Genomic DNA, 13,470 nt, shown 5'->3' with positions numbered 1-13,470 from the left:
TTCTGCTTTTCGTTTTCTTTTTCTTTTTTCTTTCGCATTCTACTTTAAAATAATATCTTTCTTTTCTGAATTCTCTATCTTCTTCACTTCATCAGATCCACAATTGAGCTTTCTCAAAATAATTCCTTTTTTAATTTTCTCTTTCTTTTCCATTTCTATTAATGTTTGTTTTCCTAATCTGCATGACTTCATCCAATTAAACTTTATTTTCGCAAAGGTTTCATGGTGAACAACAAAAGATTAGGGATTAGTTATTGGTTAGTTTAAATTAAATTAGTGTTTGTCTCTCTATCTTGACTCTTGAGCACTATAAATAATTTATGTGACTATAAGATTTAAGTTACAATAAAACTCCTTGAGTCATATTTATATTATTTCCAATAAGATTATTGGATTTTTGCCTCCAAAATTTTCACAACTAGACAGAGTTTTTATTTTATATTTTGGACACAAGCAATTTATTGATTGAAAGTTAATCATATGATCTAGAATTTTTGTTATTTATTGCACTTAATTTGCAATATACTACAAGTAATTACCACTAATATTAACAACACAATAAAGATACGGAATTACAATAATCATGCGTGTGTGTATATATACTATATTATAAGTCTGAAGCCCCAAAATAAAAGGTGTAAGATCAAAATAGCCATTAAAAGTTTGAACGACTATTTTGCTCTTTGAACAAGCATTATTTCAAGAAGTTTTTTGTATAAAAATGTAAATAGACATTTCAAGTTATCTTTTTTTTAATCTCCTCTCAATATTTTCAATTAATGCTCTTTTAATTTAAGTGGACGTTGAGAAGGCAAAAGTTGCTATAGACCATCTGAAGAATTTGAAGAGTTGTCGAGAATTATTAGTAGCCTAATTCATTTGACAAATTCCCAATAAAGGATCAGTCTAATCTACTAATTAAATGTCTATATATGAAAAATCTGGATATAAATGTCTTATTCAAGCTTTGTAATTCTGATAGTTTTTATCTATAGTTAACAATTTGGAGTGCTTATTTATCTGTATATTTTATCATATGTTTTACTATATCCTTGTTACCCTTTCTTTCATTTAATTCCCGTTAAGTTCTTGCATAAAGCTTAAGTTACAATTCTACAACTTAATTGTCTTTCTCATTCTCCATATTTACGTAAAATGTTATATAAATTTTCAATTACAAGAGAGGTTTTGGTGATTGCCCGTCACGATCCTAACCCCGAATCCGGTCGTGACGACGCCTCTCGTGAAGACAAGGCCAGCCAGTTCAACCCAACTCAACTTTTAAAGCAGTTAATCAACATAAAAATAGTCTAAACATGATTTAAACAATACTGAATAGCGGAAATATCGATAACAATACGGAAAGTCCAACCCAACACAACCCTAACCGGGTGTCACAAGTCACGAGCATCTACTAGGGTATAAATATAACTAAAAGTCTAAAGTGTACAAATACACACTAATGGAATGAAGAGAGAGAAAAGCGGTGCTGCGAACGTCGGCAACTACCCTGCTAAACTCCGATGATTCTGCATCCGACCAGCCAATACCCGCTACCGGGTTAAAAAATACCTGAATCTGCACACAAAGTGCAGGGAGTAAAGTGAGTACTCCAACTCAGTGAGTAATAATCATAACTAAAGTCTGAATGGTAAGAAATCACGTAAAGCATATCAGAATGTTGTATAGAAGCAGTTTAAATCTAGTAAGAAAGTAGTGAAGCTGTAAAATCTCTTAAAACATCTTAGCTCAGTTTGAAACTTCCTTGAAAATGACTTTTTCAATAGTTATGCAAATGAATGCAAAACAATTAGTGCAGATAAGCACAAAAATCTGCCCCTCGGGCACAAATATACAATTTAAACATGTAAATGGCAGGCAAATAAGAAAAAAAATAAGCACATAAGGTTCGCCCCTCGGGCACAATGTCATCAAATCCGCCCCTCGGGCAATGTCTCAGAACAGTACCAGCCCCTCGGCCTCAATCTCAGAACAATACCAGCCCCTCGGGCTCAATCTCACATCACAATGGGTACCCGCACTCACTAGGGGTGTACAGACTCCAGAGGGGCCCCTTACGACCCAAGCGCAATATCAAGCCATCTCGTGGCATCAAATCTAGGCCCTCGGCCTCATCTCAATCAACAAGTCACCTCATGGCGTACATATCTCAGGCCCTCGGCCTCATAATCAAATCAGTATCTCACTGCTGCGGCGTGCAGCCCGATCCAAAAGTATCCTCACAATACAAGCCCTCGGCCTTACTCAGTCAAAAATCACATAAGCCACTCGGGCAACAGTAAAACATGATGCTCAGCCAAAATGTTATTTGAAATATCATTCAAGTGTTAAAGCAAAATAAACTTGGCTGAGTTTTGAAAATAGTGGAAAATAACATGACTGAGTTCAAGTATAAAATCAAAACAGCGAGAAAATATCAACAACAATCCCCGAAGGGTTCAAATAGTTGGTACTAGGCCCAAATATGGCATTCAACCCAAATAATGATGATAGCAATTAGTTTTTAGTCAAATACGCGGTAAAATCATCAATCAGAACAAACCAAATCACAATCCCCAATAGTGCACGACCCCATGCTCGCCATCAAGCGTGTGTCTCACCTTAATACAGCACTACGATGTGCAATCCGGGGTTTCAAACCCTCAGAGCATCATTACTCACCTCGAACCGGCTAAATCTCTAGCTCGCGACGCCTTTGCCCCTCGAAATGGCCTCCACGCAAATCGAATCTATCTAAAATCAGAATGAGTACGTCAACATATGTTAAGGGAACAAAGCACAAGCAAAAACAATCAACAAATGGCACAAATCCCGAAATTACCAAAACTCGAGCCCTGGTCCCACTTCTCGAAATTCAGAAATTTTCACATCAATAGATTCCTTATCTCCCCATGAGTCTATGCATATCAAAAATACCAAAATCGGAGTTCAAATGACCCCTCAAATCCTCAATTTAAGGCCTCTTATCTCAAGTCATAATCCTTCATTTTTAGCCCTTTAATTTATTTAATTTCAGCCTTAATCTATGATATACTACCATAGAAATGTGTTTTAGGTCCAAAATCCTTACCCTAATGAGGTTCCCTTGAAATCCCTCTTCCAAATCGTCCAAAAGCTCTCAAGCCGAAGTCAAAAATGGTGAAATAACCTAAAATTCGCGAAATGAAATAACTTATATGTTCTGCCCAGGCCTTTCCGCATCTGCGGTACTGCATTTGCGGGTAAATCTTCCGCTTCTGCAAAAATCACTAATCCAGCCTAAACCGCATTTGCGACCATATTTCCGCATCTGCGACATCGCATATGCGGTCTCAGCTCACCTGGCCACTTTTCGCTTCTGTGATAAATACTCCGCATCTGCGACTCCGCAGATGCGGCCATCCCGACTGCTTCTGCGGTCCCTGACATTCTTCCACGATCTGCTTTTGCGGCCATTCCATCGCATATGCGGTGCCGCACCTGCGGTCCCCAATCCGCAGGTGCGAAAATACCAAAAGCAGCAATATAGTTGCTGCAACAAGATTCCAACCTCTCCGTTAACCATCCGAAATCACTCCGAGGCCCCTGGGACCTCAACCAACGACACAAACATAACCCAATACCTTATACAAACTTGTTCCAATCGTCAAAACACTTCAAACAATATTAATACTCCCAAAACACATCGGATTCAAGCCAAACTTTCTAAAATCTTCCAAATTACGTTTTCGATCAAAAACCCAACCGAACCACGTCCGAATGACCTGAAATTTTGCACGCAGCTCCCAAATGACACAACAGAACTACTACAACTCTCAGAATTCCATTCCGACCCCTATATCAAAATCTCGCCTACCAACCGAAAAACGCCGAAATCTCAATTTCGCCAATTCAGGCCTAAACCTTCCACGGACTTCCAAAATGCATTCCGATCACGCTTCTAAGTCCCAAATCACCTAAAGGAGCTAACCAAATTATAAAAATTCCAATCCGAGATCATATACAAACAACTCAAATATTGGTCAAACCTTTCAAATTTCAAGCTTCAAACTAGGAACTGTTCTTCCAAGTTTATTCCGATTATCCTGAAAACCAAAACCAACGATTAACATAAATCATATTACATCACACGGGGCAATTCATGCCCGAGAACTGGCGAGCGAAATGCAAAAGCTCAAAACGACCGATCGAGTCATTACATCCTCCCCCACTTAAACATACGTTCGTCCTCGAACGTGCCCAGAGTTGTTCCAAAAACCAACCAATTGCTAAATAACCTCACTATGCACATACCCGGGGGTGATCCCACATTACCCTATCTCACATAGGTTCGATAACATAATATAACTGAAATTTCACAATCCATCCTAGTCCATAAATCATAGAACCACATTTCATTTCTAAAATTATCAACACGATCAGAATCTCACATTTATACTGTGAATAAGTCCGAACAAGTTGTAACAAACCATCTATGCTATCTCCGGTGCAATCACACATAACTCAACACTTGTAGTGATAACTTCTAACCACAGCAGCTGCACACAGCATCCACATACCGATAGAAAAGCTCTTATCAACTAAAGTCTCATCCCAACACTTTCATATACTGCCAATGATCACTAAGACACGCGGTAAGCCATAACCTTTTCCCAGATCAACCATTCATGAAACCACTTCTTCATTGGCAAATACCACAGCAAATTTCTGAACCGAAGCTCGATACTATCCTTCCAACATGCTGAAATCGCATCCGTTCGTATTTATTAATGATCCCCAACGATCTACTTTAATCCAACACATTACTCTGGTGACATGACACATCCATATAGGCCTAAGCCACAACTTGCACATTACACGCACCAATACGCAACAGTCCGAACATACTCAAATCATGAAAATGACTCAAATAAAAGAGCTATACCTCAGGTTCACCAGTACTACCACAACACAAGGCTGAGAAACCGTCTCACATCATAGGAACAGAACACACGAATCTAACCCGCAAGGTCATACCTCCACATAACTTCGCTGCGATGTGCGATAACACTGCTCCACATGAACCACCTTAAGTCACATTGCTCGAAATCGACAACTACGCACAATTCGATGTCTGGAACCAAAGCAAATCATCATACCCACGGTAAAGCAAATAACATACACCACACTAACCCGAAAGGACATAACCGATACGCCATTCACCGAGCAACACCCAATCACTCTTCCCGCTCGACTTCCACTATGAAACCCCAATAAAACCGCATCATATGTGCCCATAACCAACAAATCATAACATCTCGCAACACAGAATAGGTAACGCATGGATCTCCCCAGATTACTAATAAGCTTAATAACAATCGATCAACACATCCCTCAACAGTACAATTCGGAGCCAACCAAGCCTGCTCAAATTAGAACACGCATCCACATTGGCCTGCCAACGAACTCTTTATCATAAAAATCCTGGAGCTACTCTTCAACTCCTTTAACTTTGCCGGTGCCATACGATACGGTGTCCGACATCAAATCAATACTGAAATCAACAATCTTGCCCGACGACATGCCCGACCACAAGAAACATATCCGAAAAGTCCCTCACCACCAGAACTAAATTAATGGTAGGAGCCTCTGCACTGATATCTATCACGAAAAACCCAACTAAGAAAAACAATGCTTCCCAGCCATCTGTTGGGTCTTCGAAATATAAAACCACTCCACTAGGACATAATCCGTCGAACGTCGCCACTCAATCCATGACATTTCCGGCATAGCAAACAGTGTCGCCTTAGTGCAATAGTCTAGAAGGACACCACATTGAGACAAACAATTTGAACCCAATATCACATCCAAAATCTAACATACCAAGCAACAAACGATCCGCTCGGGTCTCCAAACCCGATAGTCACTAAACAGTGTTGATACACATGACTCACAACCACCACATAGCCTGAATATGAGAACTTCCCGCCTCCAACTCCATATGGCCCATGAATTAACATATCTGGTCCCAATTCCGCCATCCGAATGCATACCACACCTCAAATACCCAATCATTCCACGAGAAATAATCTAGAATTCCTCTGTGCCACCAAGCAAACTCGAATATCAGCAGTCGATCTAACAAGAAAATGCCGCAATACTACCGAAGTATCATCAACTTAATCACATTGCCCTTTCTGAAACATATGCCCTCGTCAAATCACCCCAAATTATCAATACCATTTCCTTAATCATCCGAAGACCCTTTCTCTAATTATCTGAAGCTCGTTCCTCTAATTGTCTGAAACTGCCCGCCGCCTAAGAGTTGTGACCTTCCTTTCAGAACCGAACCGAAACCTTACACACGCGATTCTCAATCCTTCACAACATACCGCATAACCCGTACCATCCTAGGATAACCATGAGAACTTCATATCCCTTCCGAACCACAAGCAACTATGCATTTCACTAGCCAAGAACTTCCCATTGATCCCATCTAGAAGAGAACCACTATACATCCCATGCTCATCACGCCAATAGGAAAAATATACCTCTCTAACTGTGGTGGAAACCATCTAGAACTCCCCGAATTCCTTTTGCACAATACTAACTCATCAGGACTGAATCCTTCTAAATCAACCGAGCTACGCATGTCACTAAAACCTAAAAGAATTGCCACAAAACACCTGCAGAGACTCGTTACCTCGAAAACACCCAAGGAACTAATTACATCCTTACCATACTGATCTGGCCTACTACTACGCTATCCCATCTACTCGAGTTTCCCTCTGATCTACCGTCAGCTTGACTTTTCTTCTTGTTACAACGCCACAATTCCTCAACCCAGACTCCCCACGCAAGACCCAAGCACAAAACCACACCGTCCAAGACTCATAAGCCGCTGAATACTCTCTTAAATATTCCTAAAAGCACCACATTCAAAATACTTTACTTTGAGAAAACTTCCTGCGAATCTAAATCCGTTATATTTACCTTCCTGATACTGATACATAGAATCCCATAATTAATATAGAAAACACCACAACTCTTGACATCTTCCAATGAAAACTCAGTTTCTAACCCCATATACAACCTTAAAATTCCCCATTTTATATGTAGAATCTTGAACACATTAGAACCATTCTCGAGAGTCATTCACTCTATTCAAATTGCAATTAGCCTGACCAAACGAACAGAACCACCTGTGCCTCAATAGCACTCCGACACCGCTGAGTGTAACCTCATCCTTGAACAACCAAGCCACTTCTTGCTCTATGCACCGAGCATCCATTACCAACAACTCAAGATATTCTGTGATTCTCATACCTTATGTAGCATAATATAACCTCTGTCAAAATTTTCCTTTACTAGAGCCATCCTCGGTCTCAATTTCCGCAAGCCATAAGTGATTCACCATAGCACCTAACTGTGTAATTGCCTAATCAATAGCAGACTCCCCCACTTGGCTCGAAGACATAGATCAACACACACTCAATAATTCATAACAATTATACTCTATTGATGCCATGATACCATAGTGAGATTAAACTCAAATCTTTTATAAGCTTGTGAAAACACAGATCATCTAGAATTTTAACTCTTCTGCAAATCTCGCATTCCACTCTCGCAACAGTTACACCCACTCTCTAAGTGACCCAATTTAAATTGCAACACATATCTTTCACTCGCAAATGAGATCTTCTAACAGACACATAAGGATCGCACAACCTCAGAACACTTCACAGGAGACAACCCACCTGCTTTCCTCTAACTAACATTTCTGTATACCTTCCACCATCATAAACTGTACACAGTCACTTAGTCTTCCTGAGTCTGAACTCATATCGCAACATGAAATTTACTTCACTCACAACTAGGAAACATGAAAAGATCCTTCACATGCCCATAACTCGGGGCTATACCTCGAATCAAGATGGAATTCAAGCACCTAATAGTTCTTCTATACTCTAGCAGACCCTTCCCGTCACCTCCAAATCATATGGATACATCTCGCAGTACTAGCATACTCATCACATAGTTATCCAACTGTCACTCCCACCAGTAGGGACACTACCGAACATATGAGTTCAAAAACACTTGTTCACACAATCAACACCTCGATGCCCAAGTTATAGGCAAAGATCCGGCCTCAAGTCGCGCAACATCAACTCACGGAGATCACATCTCGCCCCTCGATCAGGGAATCACAAGCCATCGAGGCACATCTGATACTGAGCACTCATGCATGCATACGAACGCGTGGAAGGAATTCAAGAGTTACTTTTCAAGCTGAATCAAGGACGCACGATTAGAATTCAAGAATGTGAAGTTTTCCTAAAGGTTCTGCAGCCTCTCGAGGATAAATACTGACGTCTCCGTAGCGATCCGCGAGACTATACTAAACCTACTCATGACTCGTGAGACCTATGTAACCTAGGCTCTGATACCAACTTGTCACGACCCTAACCCCTGGTCATGATGACGCCTCTCGTGAAGACAAGGCCAGCCAATTCAACCCAACTCAACTTTTAAAGCAGTTAATCAACATAAAAATAGTCTAAACATGATTTAAACAATATTGAATATCGGAAATATCGATAACAATGCGGAAAGTCCAACTCGACACAGCCCTAACTGGGGTGTCACAAGTCACGAGCATCTACTAGGGTATAAATACAACTAAAAGTCTGCAGTGTACAAATACAGACTAATGGAATGAAGAGAGAGAAAAGCAGTGCTGCGAACGTCGGCAAGTACCCTGCTAAACTCCGATGATTCTACATCCGACCAGCCAATACCCGCTACCGGGTTCAAAAATACCTGAATCTGCACACAAGGTGCAAGGAGTAAAGTGAGTACTCCAACTCAGTGAGTAATAATCATAACTAAAGTCTGAATGGTAAGAAATCATGTAAAGCATATCAGAATGCTGTATAGAAGCAGTTCAAATCTAGTAAGAAAGCAGTGAAGCTGTAAAATCTCTTAAAAACATCTTAGCTCAGTTTGAAACTTCCTTGAAAATGACTTTTTCAACAGTTATGCAAATATATACAAAACAATTAGTGCAGATAAGCACAGAAATCTGCCACTCGGGCACAAATACACAATTTAAACAGGTAAATGACGGGCAAATAAGAAAAAAAATAAGCACATAAGGTTCGCCCCTCGGGCACAATGTCATCAAATCCGCCCCTCGGGCAATGTCTCAAAACAACACCAGCCCCTCGGCCTCAATCTCAGAACAATACGAGCCCTTCGAGCTCAATCTCATATCACAATGGGTTCCCGCGCTCACTGGGGGTGTACAGACTCCGGAGGGGCCCCTTACGGCCCAAGCGAAATATCAAGCCATCTCGTGGCATCAAATCTAGGCCCTCAGCCTCAAAGCAATCAACAAGCCACCTCGTGGCGTACATATCTCAGGCCCTCGGCCTCATAATCAAATCAGTATCTCACTACTGCGGCGTGCAGCCCGATCCAAAAGTATCCTCACAATACAGGCCCTCGGCCTTACTCAGCCAAAAATCACATAAGCCACTCGGGCAACAGTAAAACATGATGCTTAGCCCAAAATGTTATTTGAAATATCATTTCAAGTGTTAAAGCAAAATAAACTTGGCTGAGTTTTGAAAACAGTGGAAAATAACATGACTGAGTTCAAGTATAAAATCAAAACAGTGAGGAAATATCAACAACAATTCCCGAAGGGTTCAAATAGCTGGCACTAGGCCCAAATATGGCATTCAGCTCAAATAATGATGATAGCAATTAGTTTTTAGTCAAATACGCGGTAAAATCATCAATCGGAACGGACCAAGTCACAATCCCCAATAGTGCACGACCCCACGCTCATCATCAAGTGTGTGTCTCACCTCAATACAACACTACGATGTGCAATCCGGGGTTTCAAACCCTCAGAGCATCATTTACAATCAGTACTCACCTCGAACCGGCTAAATCTCTAGCTCGCGACGCCTTTGCCCCTTGAATCGGCCTCCACGCGCGTCGAATCTATCCAAAATCCGAACGAGTACGTCAACATATGCTAAGGGAACAAAGCCCAAGCGAAAACAATCAACAAAGGGCACAAATCCCGAAATTACCAAAACCCGAGCCCCGGGCCCACTTCTCGAAATTAAGAAATTTTCACATCAATAGATTCCTTATCTCTCCACGAGTCTATGCATATCAATAATACCAAAATCGGATTTCAAATGGCTTCTCAAATCCTCAATTTAAGGCCTCTTAACTCAAGCCATAATCCTCCATTTTTAGCCCTTTAATTCATTTAATTTCAGCCTCAATCTATGAAATACTACCATAGAAATGTGTTTTAGGTCCAAAATCCTTACCTTAACGAGGTTCCCTTGAAATCCCTCTTCCAAATCGTCCAAAAGTTCTCAAGTCGAAGTCAAAAATGGTGAAATAACCCAAAATTCGCGAAATGAAATAACTTATATATTCTGCCCAGGCCTTTCCACATCTGCGGTCCTTCAACCGCATCTGCGGTACCACATTTGCAGTTAAATCTTCCGCTTTTGCGGAAATCACTAATCCAGCCTAAACCGCATTTGCGACCATATTTCCGCATTTGCGACATCGCAGATGCAGTCTCCTTACCGCTTCTGCGGTCTCAGCTCACCTGACCACTTTTCGCTTCTGTGATAAATCCTCCGCACCTGCGACTCCGCAGATGCGGCCATCCCGATCGCTTCTGCGGTCCCTAACATTCTTCTATGATCCGTTTCTGCGGCCATTCCATCACATATGTGGTGCCGCACCTGCGGTCCCTAATCCGCAGGTGCGAAAATACCAGAAACAACAATATAGCTGCTGCAACAAGATTCCAACCTCTCCGTTAACCATCCGAAATCACCCTGAGGCCCCCGGGATCTCAACCAACGACACAAACATAACACAATACCTTATACAAACTTGTTCCAATCGTCAAAACACTTCAAACAACATTAAATCTCCCAAAACACATCGGATTCAAGCCAAACTTTCTTAAATCTTCCAAATTACGTTTTCGATCAAAAACCCAACCAAACCACGTCCGAATGACCTGAAATTTTGTATGCACCTCCCAAATGACACAACGGAACTACTGCAACTCTCGGAATTCTATTCCGACCCCTATATCAAAATCTCGCCTACCAACCGGAAAACGCCGAAATCTCAATTTCGCCAATTCAAGACTAAACTTTTCACGGACTTCCAAAATGCATTCCGATCACGCTCCTAAGTCCCAAATCACCTAAAGGAGCTAACCAAATCATAAAAATTCCAATCCGAGATCATATACAAAAAAATCAAATATTGGTCAAACCTTTCAAATTTCAAGCTTCAAACTAGGAACTGTTCTTCCAAGTTTATTCCGATTATCCTGAAAACCAAAACTAACGATTTATATAAGTCATATTACATTACATGGGGAAAGTCATGCCCGAGAACTGGCGAGCGAAATGCAAAAGCTCAAAACGACCGGTCGGGTCGTTACATTGCCTTGGGAAGAGATGTTGAGACGTAATGACATTTGTCTCCCGTTGAAATATTGCTCTTAATTTTTTTTCCCACTCTTAGAAAAGATGGCATATGCAGCAACGAAGCCGACCAATAAGCTTGGGATTAAGAAGCCACAGGCGCATAGGCACAAGTCACAATAGTAATATCACTCTTTCCTCCTAAAATGTTAAGATGATGGTATTGAAGTTGAGGTTACTGTCTGTCATTAGATTCATTTTGCTTACATAAATTAATTGCTGAAATGCAGACATGTTATATTGACTTTTTGGAAGTACTCTTTCAAATTTGTAGCTAAAAAAGTGTTCTCTATTTATAGTTTAGTGTCTTTATATGTATATATAATAATGTTTGTGGTGAACTCTCATTAGGGTTTTGGGTTTAGTGTTCAAAGTTATTTTGTAGTAATATTGATTTTGGAAATTTTGGTACAACTCATATTTTATCATCTAAACCTATGTATGAATGAATAAAAACTTAAGATTGTGCAAAATACAATATTACATACAATTTTGTACGTAATGCTTACTACCATTTTAACTTCATTTTCCTTATTTTAGGACAAAAATTGAAGATTTTGTTTGAATGTTTGTAAAATTTCGACTTCTTCATCATATTTGTATTTTTAAGTGAGAAAGAAATTTAAAACTATTTAAGAGAAAACCACAAAGGGCTAAAAATTGTGCCTTATAAGGGCTTCAAAGTGTTAACGCTGCTACAAAAGATATGACCTTCCAAATTTTTTTTAGGAGCATTTCCATGGGCTTAAATATATTTTAGATAGCAATTTCACCATTGTAATATGTAAGTTGAAACTCTTGCTTAAATCACCTTCATTTAACACTCTAGTAGAGCAATATAAATTAAACTTCTATTATTGTATAGAGTATCCATGGAATATGAAATAATCTAATCATTATTTTACCATTTGCACACGATGTGTCAAATATTTGTAGATTCGTTTTTGTTTTGAATATATTTGTAGATCCATTGTCATTTTAAACTAGCTCTAAATAATATATTCGTTTTACTGTAGTCATGGAAATCTGTACTATCTTAGTTGTTTTTAATAATTAAAAAATAAAATATTGCATTGCAATCATGATGCTGAAGTTTCTATACTATATGATATGTACATTCAAATAGAAAAAAATGACGCTTGCATATTTAGGAAAGAGCAAATAACCTTGAGAAAAAGATATTTTAATTGATAGTATCATTGTTCGAAATTATAAAACTGAGATAGAGTTTGTAGAGAGTACAAGTTTTAATTCATGCTACTATCAATGCTAACTTTTCGCATATCTTAGTGGGCGTTTGGACATAAAATTGTAAAATTCCAAAAAAAAAACAATTTTTTTCAAATGAAAATAGTATTTGAAAATTAGAGTTGTATTTGGACATGCATATAATCTTGGGTTGTTTTTTAAATTTTTGTGAGTGATCTGAGTGAAAAATTTGAAAAATAGTTTTTTGGAGTTTTTCAAATTTTCGAAAAATTCCAAAATTCATCTTCAAGTGAAAATTGAAAATTTTATGGCCAAACACTGATTTCGAAAATAAGTGAAGTTTTTTTGAAACAAAAGTAAAAATATGTCCAAACGGGCTCTTAGATTTTACTTTACATTTCAATCAAATGTTTTTAGAATATATATACATAAATTTGAACTATTTTTCAACATATATTATATAAACTTGATGGAATATACGTGCTTTGCACGTGTCTAAAAACTAGTATATATATATATATATAATAGTTTACTGTACCAAATAGTAACTCTTAAAATATTTTAATTCTTTTTGGATCACTTGACATTGTTATCAGCATCAGTTTTACTTAAAATAAGAGTGCACCCATGGTCTTCAAATCTTAGATCCGAGTCTGATAAACAAGGTAAAAAAAATATAGATATAATAACACAAGCAAAGTATAAAGCATGTAGATAATAATAACAAACAAGGTACTTC

The sequence above is a fragment of the Nicotiana sylvestris genome, chromosome 5 (assembly GCF_000393655.2).
Source record: "Nicotiana sylvestris chromosome 5, ASM39365v2, whole genome shotgun sequence".
NCBI classification, from domain to species: Eukaryota; Viridiplantae; Streptophyta; class Magnoliopsida; order Solanales; family Solanaceae; genus Nicotiana; species Nicotiana sylvestris.
The sequence above is the reverse complement of the archived record's forward strand: the minus strand, read 5'-3'. Positions refer to the sequence as shown.